Below are 9,224 nucleotides of genomic sequence, written 5' to 3' on the forward strand. Positions count from 1 at the left end.
TCTAGTTTGGATGTGGTTATATTTTATCCATGTTATGTTTTGAATGTCAGCACCTCCCTGTGATCCTTCCTCTGCATCAGGCATGGTTTTTTTACAATGAGAATTTAGTTTTTGTCTCCAGTGCTGCCAATCTTGGGAGTGTTTTGAACTTCAGACTTGGCAATCTGATGGACAGCAGAGCTCTCATCTCCAAACTGCAAGAGAGTGCAAGGTATTTAGCTTAAGAACTCAGAATAGCTGGTGGGTTATTTCCCAGATGTACTTGCAGAACTGAAGTTTGGTTTCTCAAGTAAAATTTAAGCTTTTTTTCCTCAGGACTAGAAGGAAAAAATGCACGTGTGTGTGAGTTCTTGTATGACTTTAATGTAAAGGTTCTTGGACAGCATTAGAAATTAATGTACAAATAGGACACCAGTGTTGCATGTGCTTCAAAATGTATTGGAATAAATGTTGCAGTAAATGTTTGCTTTGAAAAACCTGAAGAGAATACAATATACAGAAATCTGAACATGTTTTAATGGGTTATTTTCCACTGGTATTTTTTAATCATCCAATTGTCTCTAAGCTCCAAGCTTCCTTATATACTTAAAAGCTGTTGAAAGGAATTTCTTGTAAAAAAAAGAAAGCCTTGGAATAGCTGAAACTGATGTTTGGGGGAGAGGAGACAGAGAACCTCTCTGCTGCACAACCCTCTGGAACCCTTGGTTCAGTCTCCTTAAGTGTGTTCTTCTTCAAAACAACTGTTGAGGGAAGTGCTGCCTCATGATGATGCTGTGAAGAATTCACAGCTCCCTGAACAGAAGCTCATTTGTCCACAAGGCATTTTTGAGACCTGCCCAGTGTGGCTCCCCCTACCAAACCTGCCCCACCTCGACAATATTTAGTGAGAAACTGCTGTGACCATGTCATTCACTTCTCATTTTTGTCCTGACCTTGTTGGTGCCTCTTGAGGTCTCATTTGAAGCTGGTATGAGAGCTTTTCAGATGTGGGGTGGTGAAGTGAGAGCTGCAAACCTCTCATGAGAGGAGAACAGAAAGGTGGTGGCTGAAGCAGAATGTTTTACTTAGTTTTACTTAGTGTTTTGCTTAGTGCACATGCACTGTTGGAAGAAGAACAAAAATAATTCCTTTTATAGCTGACCATTGTCAAATTTGAGCTCTTTGTGCATAGTATAATATTGTGATTAGGATTTTATTTTTACTTCAAGCCATGATGTATTCTCCTGTTATCCAACTGGCTCTTTCTCTGGTCTTTACAAGGCAGTAGATGTTAATTTTAACATGTGCAACATTCTGTGGGTCTATTTAATTCACCTGTAAGACTTCACAGTGGCCCAGTAACAGATTATGTGCTGTACTTTTCTCTGGAGGTGATTGAAAATCTCTAATAATGCTAATTTTCTGCATTGCAGAGAAGACCTGACACAAGGGTAGGTGACTTCCAGAAGGTATTTGGGGTATTTGGCCGTTTTTTAGAAAAGAAATTTTCTTTCTGGGAAAAAAAACAACCCTTCCCATGCTCTGTGCATCCAAAGCAGATCGTTTCCACACCTTCTAGTCTGTCATTTCTGCACATGTCCTCCCTCTTAGCACCTGCAGACCCTTTAAAGAAAAATCACTAATTCCAGACCTAATATTCTGTGTGTTCTCTGTGCTGATGACAAGGCTGGTTTCTTCCAGGCAGGGAAGATCAGTGCAGCAAGTTAAAGACCAGTGCAACGGGAAGAGGGAGAATCTGCTGGTACCCAATGCACCAAGTGGAAATTCTTGCTCTGTGCCCGTAGGACAGAGCTGTTGGAGGTGACAGAAAGGAAGAGAAAACTTGGTCTTGCTAAATACACACTATGGAGCCATGAAAGAGGTATTTTCAACAAGAAGTGAGGCCCTATTGATGTGAGTGGGCTGGAGGGCGTTCACAGGAGCTGATCTGCACCGGGTGCAGTTGGGAGAGGTGTGGGAAAGAGCTGCTGTGAGTGGGGGGTTGCAGCAGGTTTTGAAACGACTCGGTCGCCTTAACCAAGCAAATAGAAGGCTGAAATGAGCTGTCTGCTTTTCCCACTCACATGAGTGGGTGAACAGCCAGGAGAGGGATTTTAACTAAAAGGAATGTTGGTGCTAGAAGAACATGTTGCCAATTGGCGAGAAATAAATTCCCAGCAGAACCCAGGAGAGAGTCCTAACTGTGTGAGGAGGGGGGCTGTGGTATTGTCTCCTCCAAGGAGTAGTGTGGGAGTTCCCAGCCCTTGAAAGGTCACCAGTTGAGGAGAAGTCCTGTGTTTGTTTCTCAGGGCATGCAGTTTACCTGGGGCACCTTCTGTGCAAGCTGCTCTCTTGAAGCCATGGGCTGGGCTGGGCAAAAGAGGGTGGTGGGAGCCCAGCCTACCCTGGGAGCAAGCCCCTGGAGCTGGGGAGGTGGATGGAGGCTCCAAGCCAGAGTTTCCTTGCTGTAATGAAGTGTTTGCTCTGCACAATGAATCTTGTAGCACAGGAGAGGTGAGAAAGGCTCCTGGGACAAGTCTCATTCATCGACAAGCAGGGTGGGACAGCAGGGACTGGCCAGTGGGAAGCCCTGCTGTCATAGACCAACACACCTGCTACAGGAGGTGCTCATATATTTTGCATTAAAAAATCATTAGATTAATACCAAAGCATTAGATGAAGCACCAGAGGAGAGAAACAAGACTCAGCATAGTCAGCTATGAGGGGTAATGCTGCAGCCCAGCATCAGGCTTTAAGACATTCCAGGTGTGAGGGGCTGTGCACTGCTCAGCAAAGATCCAATCCTGCCAGCTCTGCACAGCAGCACAGCCTCCTGTTAAAAGGAGGTGCTCGAGCTGCAGCTCATTAGGGACTAAATTCAAAATTTTGCAGCTCATTAGAGACTAAATTCAAAATTTTGCATCCTGGGGACTCGGCCTCCAGCCCTGAGGTTGCTGATGGTCAGCTCCCTACTAGTTGCTCCTCACCTGCAGGTTTTGTTTGTTTTTCTGGGTTGTTTTGTTCTTAAAAAAAAAAAAAAATAAACCAGCTAACAACAACATAGGATTAATGCTGGCATCACTCACCCTCTGTCCACTGTAGCTGGAAGTGTTTCTGTGTCTTCCAGCACAGCCATCATCACATACTAGAGCTCTGTAAAAAAATCAAAGCCAGGAAACCAAACACCAGGTTTTGTATTTCATGAATTAGAAAGAAATTTAAGTTATTCTGACAGCTTTTGTTAGATGGCTCTGTGGCCATGATCCCATCCACTGCCCAAGTGAATTCTTATGGGCACAAATCAAAACTGGTTCATATTCAGGAAAAGTTTATTCCTTCTAGGTGGTTAGACACAGTACTGTGGTAAGACTGTATTACTAGCAGATGATCTGGTTTATTAAATAAGAAAACCCATCCACACAAACCCCATGCAGCTCCAGGTATTTTAGCTAATTTTAATAATGCATCTAAGTGACTAGAGGACTCTTCTGAGCTGAGCTCACCTGGCTGTGGACTCTGAGAAAGCCCTACCACAGCAACTGAGCTACAGCCTAAAAGTACTGCCCCTGCTCCTCCCAGTGCAGGGGAAACAGGGGAACTGCTCTAAGGAGCAGGAGAAAAAGGTGGAATGTGTGGAGACTGATGGTTCAGACATGGTAAATGTTGTGCAGGTGGTGGCTAAAGGAGTTGCCCAGATTGGGAGGGCTGGAGCTGCCCCAGGCTCTGTTAGCTGGAAAACCCTGCTGCTGCTGCTGCTTGCTGTCCTGAGTGCTCCTACAGGGCTCAGATCTCACTGCAATGATGATTGGTCTTTTTTAATTATTACCTAGACCAGTAGGTACTGCTCCAGCCTAGCTTCTGGTGAGCTTCATTTTGTAAGGGTGGATATTTGTACTGTCACATCCACCCAACTATTAAAACCAGAGAGAAATGTTAGAACAATAATGTCTGTGCTACAGAGCTAATAAAGGGCAGGATGTAATCAACTGTTTCTATTATGTTTAGAGTCCCTCAATATTCTCCTTCTAAGATGGATAGTTACAACTTCAATGTAAGAACATTTGAATTTGGATGCATGTGTATTTTTCAGCTAGAAAAGCCAAAGGTTTACAGCAGGGAAAGCTTATTCAAGTGCAAATGAGCAGGAAAGCAATTCCTGCAGACTGGGGTAGAAAGAGCTCACTGGAGAAAGTGTTTCCTAGATTACAATGGAAATAACACCCAATATTGAGTAGAGAAATGTTATTATAAACTTGGAATGCTACCAGACTGGATTTGGGTTCTCATCTTGCTACATTAAGAAAGATTTTGCTTGCCCTGGTTTTTATCAGTGCTTTGCTGACCACATGAAGGTTTCTTGCACTGTTGTGCAAACACAAGGGAGCCAGAGCCCTGCCAGCCTTCATTAGGATTTTTTTTCTAGCTGGCATGAATAAATGAATCCAGGGTAAGATGATACATGCAGGCAGTTTATATTTTACCAGAAATGGTAATGGCACTCTGTGTGTGCCCCTGGGAATAACAGCTGGTCTTGAGCATGAGTTACCAATGCTTATTAGGCTGGGATCTGTGTAGGCCAATGTCCAGGGTTGGTGGACCCAGATGGACACATGTGCTGGACTAAGAGCAATAGTAATAATGATGTCAGAAGTAGTATAAATGTAAATGAGTATGTAATTATCTAGTACTATGTGGGTTAAATGAACATCCATTGCCAAAGACAATTAGTGAGGGGGTGAGCTAGGGCATGGAAAGGCATGCTGAAGGAGAAGATGGCCAACAGACCTGAGGCATCTCACCTGGGGACTGAACTACTGCCCTCTCCTGCTGTTGCTCAGTGTGGCAGGCAAAGGAATACGAGCTGATCTTTCCACCATGGAATATGAGAGCTCCAGTAATGGTTTTTGAGAAGATGAACCTACCCATGAAAGAAAGAGGTGCTCCTTGGCTCTGGATCCAGCAGTTAGCAGCTCCCTTTCTGCCAGACTTCCAGCAAATGGTGATTCCTGGCCAAGACAACAAAACAACTAACATGATTTTAAGAATGTCTGTGCAGCTCTGCTGACACACCTGAAGTTGAGTTTGTCATCTGCTTTGCTTTCAAGGAAAGGGCATTAGTTACTGGTGCTACATGAACTGTAGCCTCTATTCCAGAAAAACCCAGACCTTTAATTTAAGATCTTTTACATGACATGCCAGACTGTGGACCTCCCTTACAAAAACTAACACAACATCACTTTCACTTACAGCAGCTACTTGTCAGAGAACTGTAGGTCTAAATACGATCCAAAGTATTCTCTAACAGAGATATCAACTACAAAGTTGGCCAAAAATGCCTATGAAAAAAAAATATCAGAACTATTTGAACAGTTGCAGGTTCAATTGTCTCACCTGACTTCTCCTTCACAGTGGTATTACCCAGCAATGATCTTCCCACCCAAAACCAGGGCCACCTCTGGCTGTTAAAGTGCTACCCAGGGGGTTGTGTTAGCCCCTGCTAGCTGCCAGCACCCAAATCATACTCCTATCATGGTCTTATCTTGCCAAAGAAGGACCCTACAGCACAGCCAGGTGTTCACAGAAAGGCTGGGAATGCTTCAGCACAGCATGAGCTGGGCAAAGCTCCAGTGTTGAAGCACTCTCACCATGGCCCTCCTTTGTTCTACCAAGCTGGATGTGAAATCTGGAGCTCTGATACTGCAAGAGGACACAGGCACATGGAGGGATGCACAGACGACTGTGCTGATCACCTGGAGCTTTCTTCAGAGCACAATGTGAGAACTGGGAGGACAACTGGGGGAAGAAAAGCAGTTCAAAGCACTCACCACAACAGCTGTAACAGCACCTGCACTTCCCAGGCACATTTTCCATGCAAAGATGCCCCCAACATGAGCAGATACAAATGAGCATCTGGAGAAGCCAAACTCACTGAAGAAGGAAACAGGTCAAACAGGTTGATAAATGCTCCAAGTCTGACCATCTGAATGCTGTTACCAGGAGAAACCCTCCTGTGACTGTAGCAGACACTACTGCCTGTGCTTTCCCTAGGGAAGGGAGCTTTGCCACAAGTGAGGGAACTCAGTCTGAGTGGAGGGTGGCACAGTCCTGCTCCCCCCAGCACTGCCCTGCTCCCCCAGCACTGCCCTGCTCCCCCCAGCACTGCCCTGCTCCCCCAGCACTGCCCTGCTCCCCCCAGCACTGCCCTGCTCCCCCAGCACTGCCCTGCTCCCCCCAGCACAGCAGCTTCGATGCCACCCAGACCCAGCAGCTGCAGAGTAATTTGTTCATGCAGTAATTCATGCTGACCTGGAACACAAATCAGCTACTCCATAGGGCTATAAAATTACCACGGCCTCCTTTTAGGTTTGTGACATCATGGATGCTGGCAACACCTCCAGCATGAGCTCCTACATTTGGCCACTTCCTGCCTCATGTCTCATCATGGATCCTATTGAAGCAAAATATTTCTTTAGCCAGTTTAAAAGTTCTAATAACTCTTCCATGACAGCTTTACTAGGCACAAAACAGTGAGGAAAACTGCTCTTAGTAACAACTATAAAGCTTTTTATCTGACATTTTCACAACTAGCCTGAGCAAAGGTACTATTATTTAGCCTCTTTGGCTTCATTGCCAAAACAGACAAGAAAGTAAAGGGCATAATTTCTCTAAAGCTTTTGTAGTCACAGGCCTTACAAACCTTTTCCAGGAAAATCCATTAAATAAGCTTCTCAGAGATGCCCCAGCTCCTGACTTGGCATTAGCCTGACATTTATTCTTCACTTGGGACTCCCCCTCTTGCCGTGGAGCTTGCTGGAAAGATACTTCATTAATCATATTTACCTTTTAATTTCCAGTATCTCTGGCATCTTGTACGTTTGCAGTGCACTGCACTGCCTCAACCATCTAGAACCCAAAATCTGGAATGCTACACCAAACACCCTGACCTGGGAAGCCATGTGAGCCCAGCTCTCTGAGGACCACCTGTTTTTTTTTTTTCTTTTTCTTTTTTTATGCTGGGAACTCTGCTAGAAGTTCATTGTCAGCCAGAACGGGTGTAGCCATCCTCTGGGCTTTGAGCTGAGCAGAAGGCACAGCCTGGAGGAGCACAAGGACACCAAAACCCACTCTTCAGCTCTTCCTCTTCAGCCATCCTCCTTGGCCTGAAGAAAGTTGAGGTGAAGGTATTTTTTAGGTTTGTTTGTGGTTTTTTTTCTTGCTTTTTGGAGCCTTTCTGGAGCAGCTTGGCACCAGGCCTCACCTGGAAGCAAACAAGCTGGTATTTTTTTAACCCTGACCTGCCAGTGGCCTCTCTCTTTGTAGGCAGGTGTGTAGATGCTGCTGTGCCAACAGGCAGGTTGGGGGCAGGAGGGATCAGCCAGCTCCCCTTCCCTGCAGGCAGAGCCCCTTCTTCTCCTTCTCAGAGGGCTTAGACAACAGAAGCAGCTGAAGCAGCTGGATTCATCTGGCTACTTAAATAACAGGAATTGTAACGTTCATTTTGCCCTGCTCACAGGACCCATGAACCACTGGTTTGGTGACAAGCTGTACTGGGCAGCCATTCACCTCTTCTCAAGGTTCCCCTTCCTGTGTGTGAGGCACTTCCCAGGCAGCTGAAGATACATCATCCTTTCCTGCCCAAGCTTCCCAGGTTCTGGCAGAAATATGTCAAGTAAAGCTGTTTTGATCAAGTCAAATTCCCTTCTTGGAAGCTGTTCAAGGTAGCACTCTGGACACTTAGCTTGGCACAGACAAGATGGCTTTTTTTTTTTTTTTCCTTCTTTTCCTCTTCCTATGGACTAACTTATCAGCTCCCCTTTCACCAACTCCCCTGATGGCAGCCTCTGTAAATCACCATAGAAGCAGCCTGCTCAGCGTGAGGTGAGTTTGAGGAAGCTGCTTCAAATTTAGTATAAATTAAGCACCACATCCTCAGCATCACTCCTATCCACTTCAGTAGCACTCCTAGAATGTGGAAAGGCTGCAGCAAGGTGAACACTAATTACAAGAGATGGCAGCAGCTCTTGAACTTCATAGCACAAGGAATGGACTTGCTGGTTGGGTATTAACCATCCGTGGGTTGCACTTTGAAAGCTCCTGTTAAAGGCTGAAGTCTCCCAGAAAAATCAAGAGGTCACTTTAAGGCTTCATTTGCAAAAGCTCTCATCTAAAATGAGGTGTTTCAGACAAATATCCCTGGTAACCAGCATTTGCTCTACTCCACAGAAAAGGGACTTGAAGAAGGGACTCTACTGAGGTGATTGTGACAGTCAACACTCCAGGTTCAGGGAAACTGCAGAGGACATGGAGACCACGTGCAACATGAAATTCTGTTGGCCAAACCACCCCCTTCAGAGGACCTTCCCTCTTCAGTTTGAAACTTTCCCTGCCTCCCACTCCCCTTTCCTGGTTAAAAGACAAAAACCTGGTTCGGCTGATTCTTGCTACTGAAAATCCAGGCAAAATTAACAAGTGGGTAATGGCCCACTGCACATAAACCCCAGCAAAACACTCCACAGCTTCAAGGCTTTATATAAAATAACTGGGATGCAGGCACATTCTTCACCAGCCTCTTAAGCCTGCCATCTGTGCAGCCTAAAAATAAAGCAGCAGCTTAAGGAGAGGGTTGATAAAATGCAGCTGAGAAATGCATTGGTAAAGCTCTGCCAGGCTCTTGAAATGACTTTGGGTTGTAAGAGGGGGCTCTTCATCACTCTGGGTGTTCAGGCAACCTCTCCATGACCTGCTGCTGGGTAGGGTAACCCCAGCATGGTAGGAGAGATACTGGCTGGAGACACTGTGTTAGCCAAGAGCCTTCTCTTTAGCCATGAGAGCAAAATTGCTGCCAAACTGGCAGGAAAGGCAGATTTAATTCAGACAATTTAGTCACAGGGAGTGAAAAGAAGGCAATTAGCTACCTACAATTAACACGAGAGGATCCTTAGGCACAAAGTGGGACGAGTGTAGGGAAATACTGTCAGTTTGTATGACATTAACCTTTCCATTTGCTCTGTCAACAGCCACTCATGCCCTGCAGTGGGGGATTTAAGGCAGCTGAAGTTTCTGCTGCACCAACGTGGCCCCTTCCATCTCCACATAACTTTTCAAGCTACGTCCTGATTATTACAGAAATAGGCAAATGAAATATTATAAAATGCTGGGAAATTTTTAGACCTAAAATACTCTCTTGAGCATTCTTACTATGGACTTAATTATAATTAAGTTTAGAATGACACAGAAATGTAAAA

Source organism: Apus apus, chromosome 5 (genome assembly GCF_020740795.1).
Source record: "Apus apus isolate bApuApu2 chromosome 5, bApuApu2.pri.cur, whole genome shotgun sequence".
NCBI lineage: Eukaryota > Metazoa > Chordata > Aves > Apodiformes > Apodidae > Apus > Apus apus.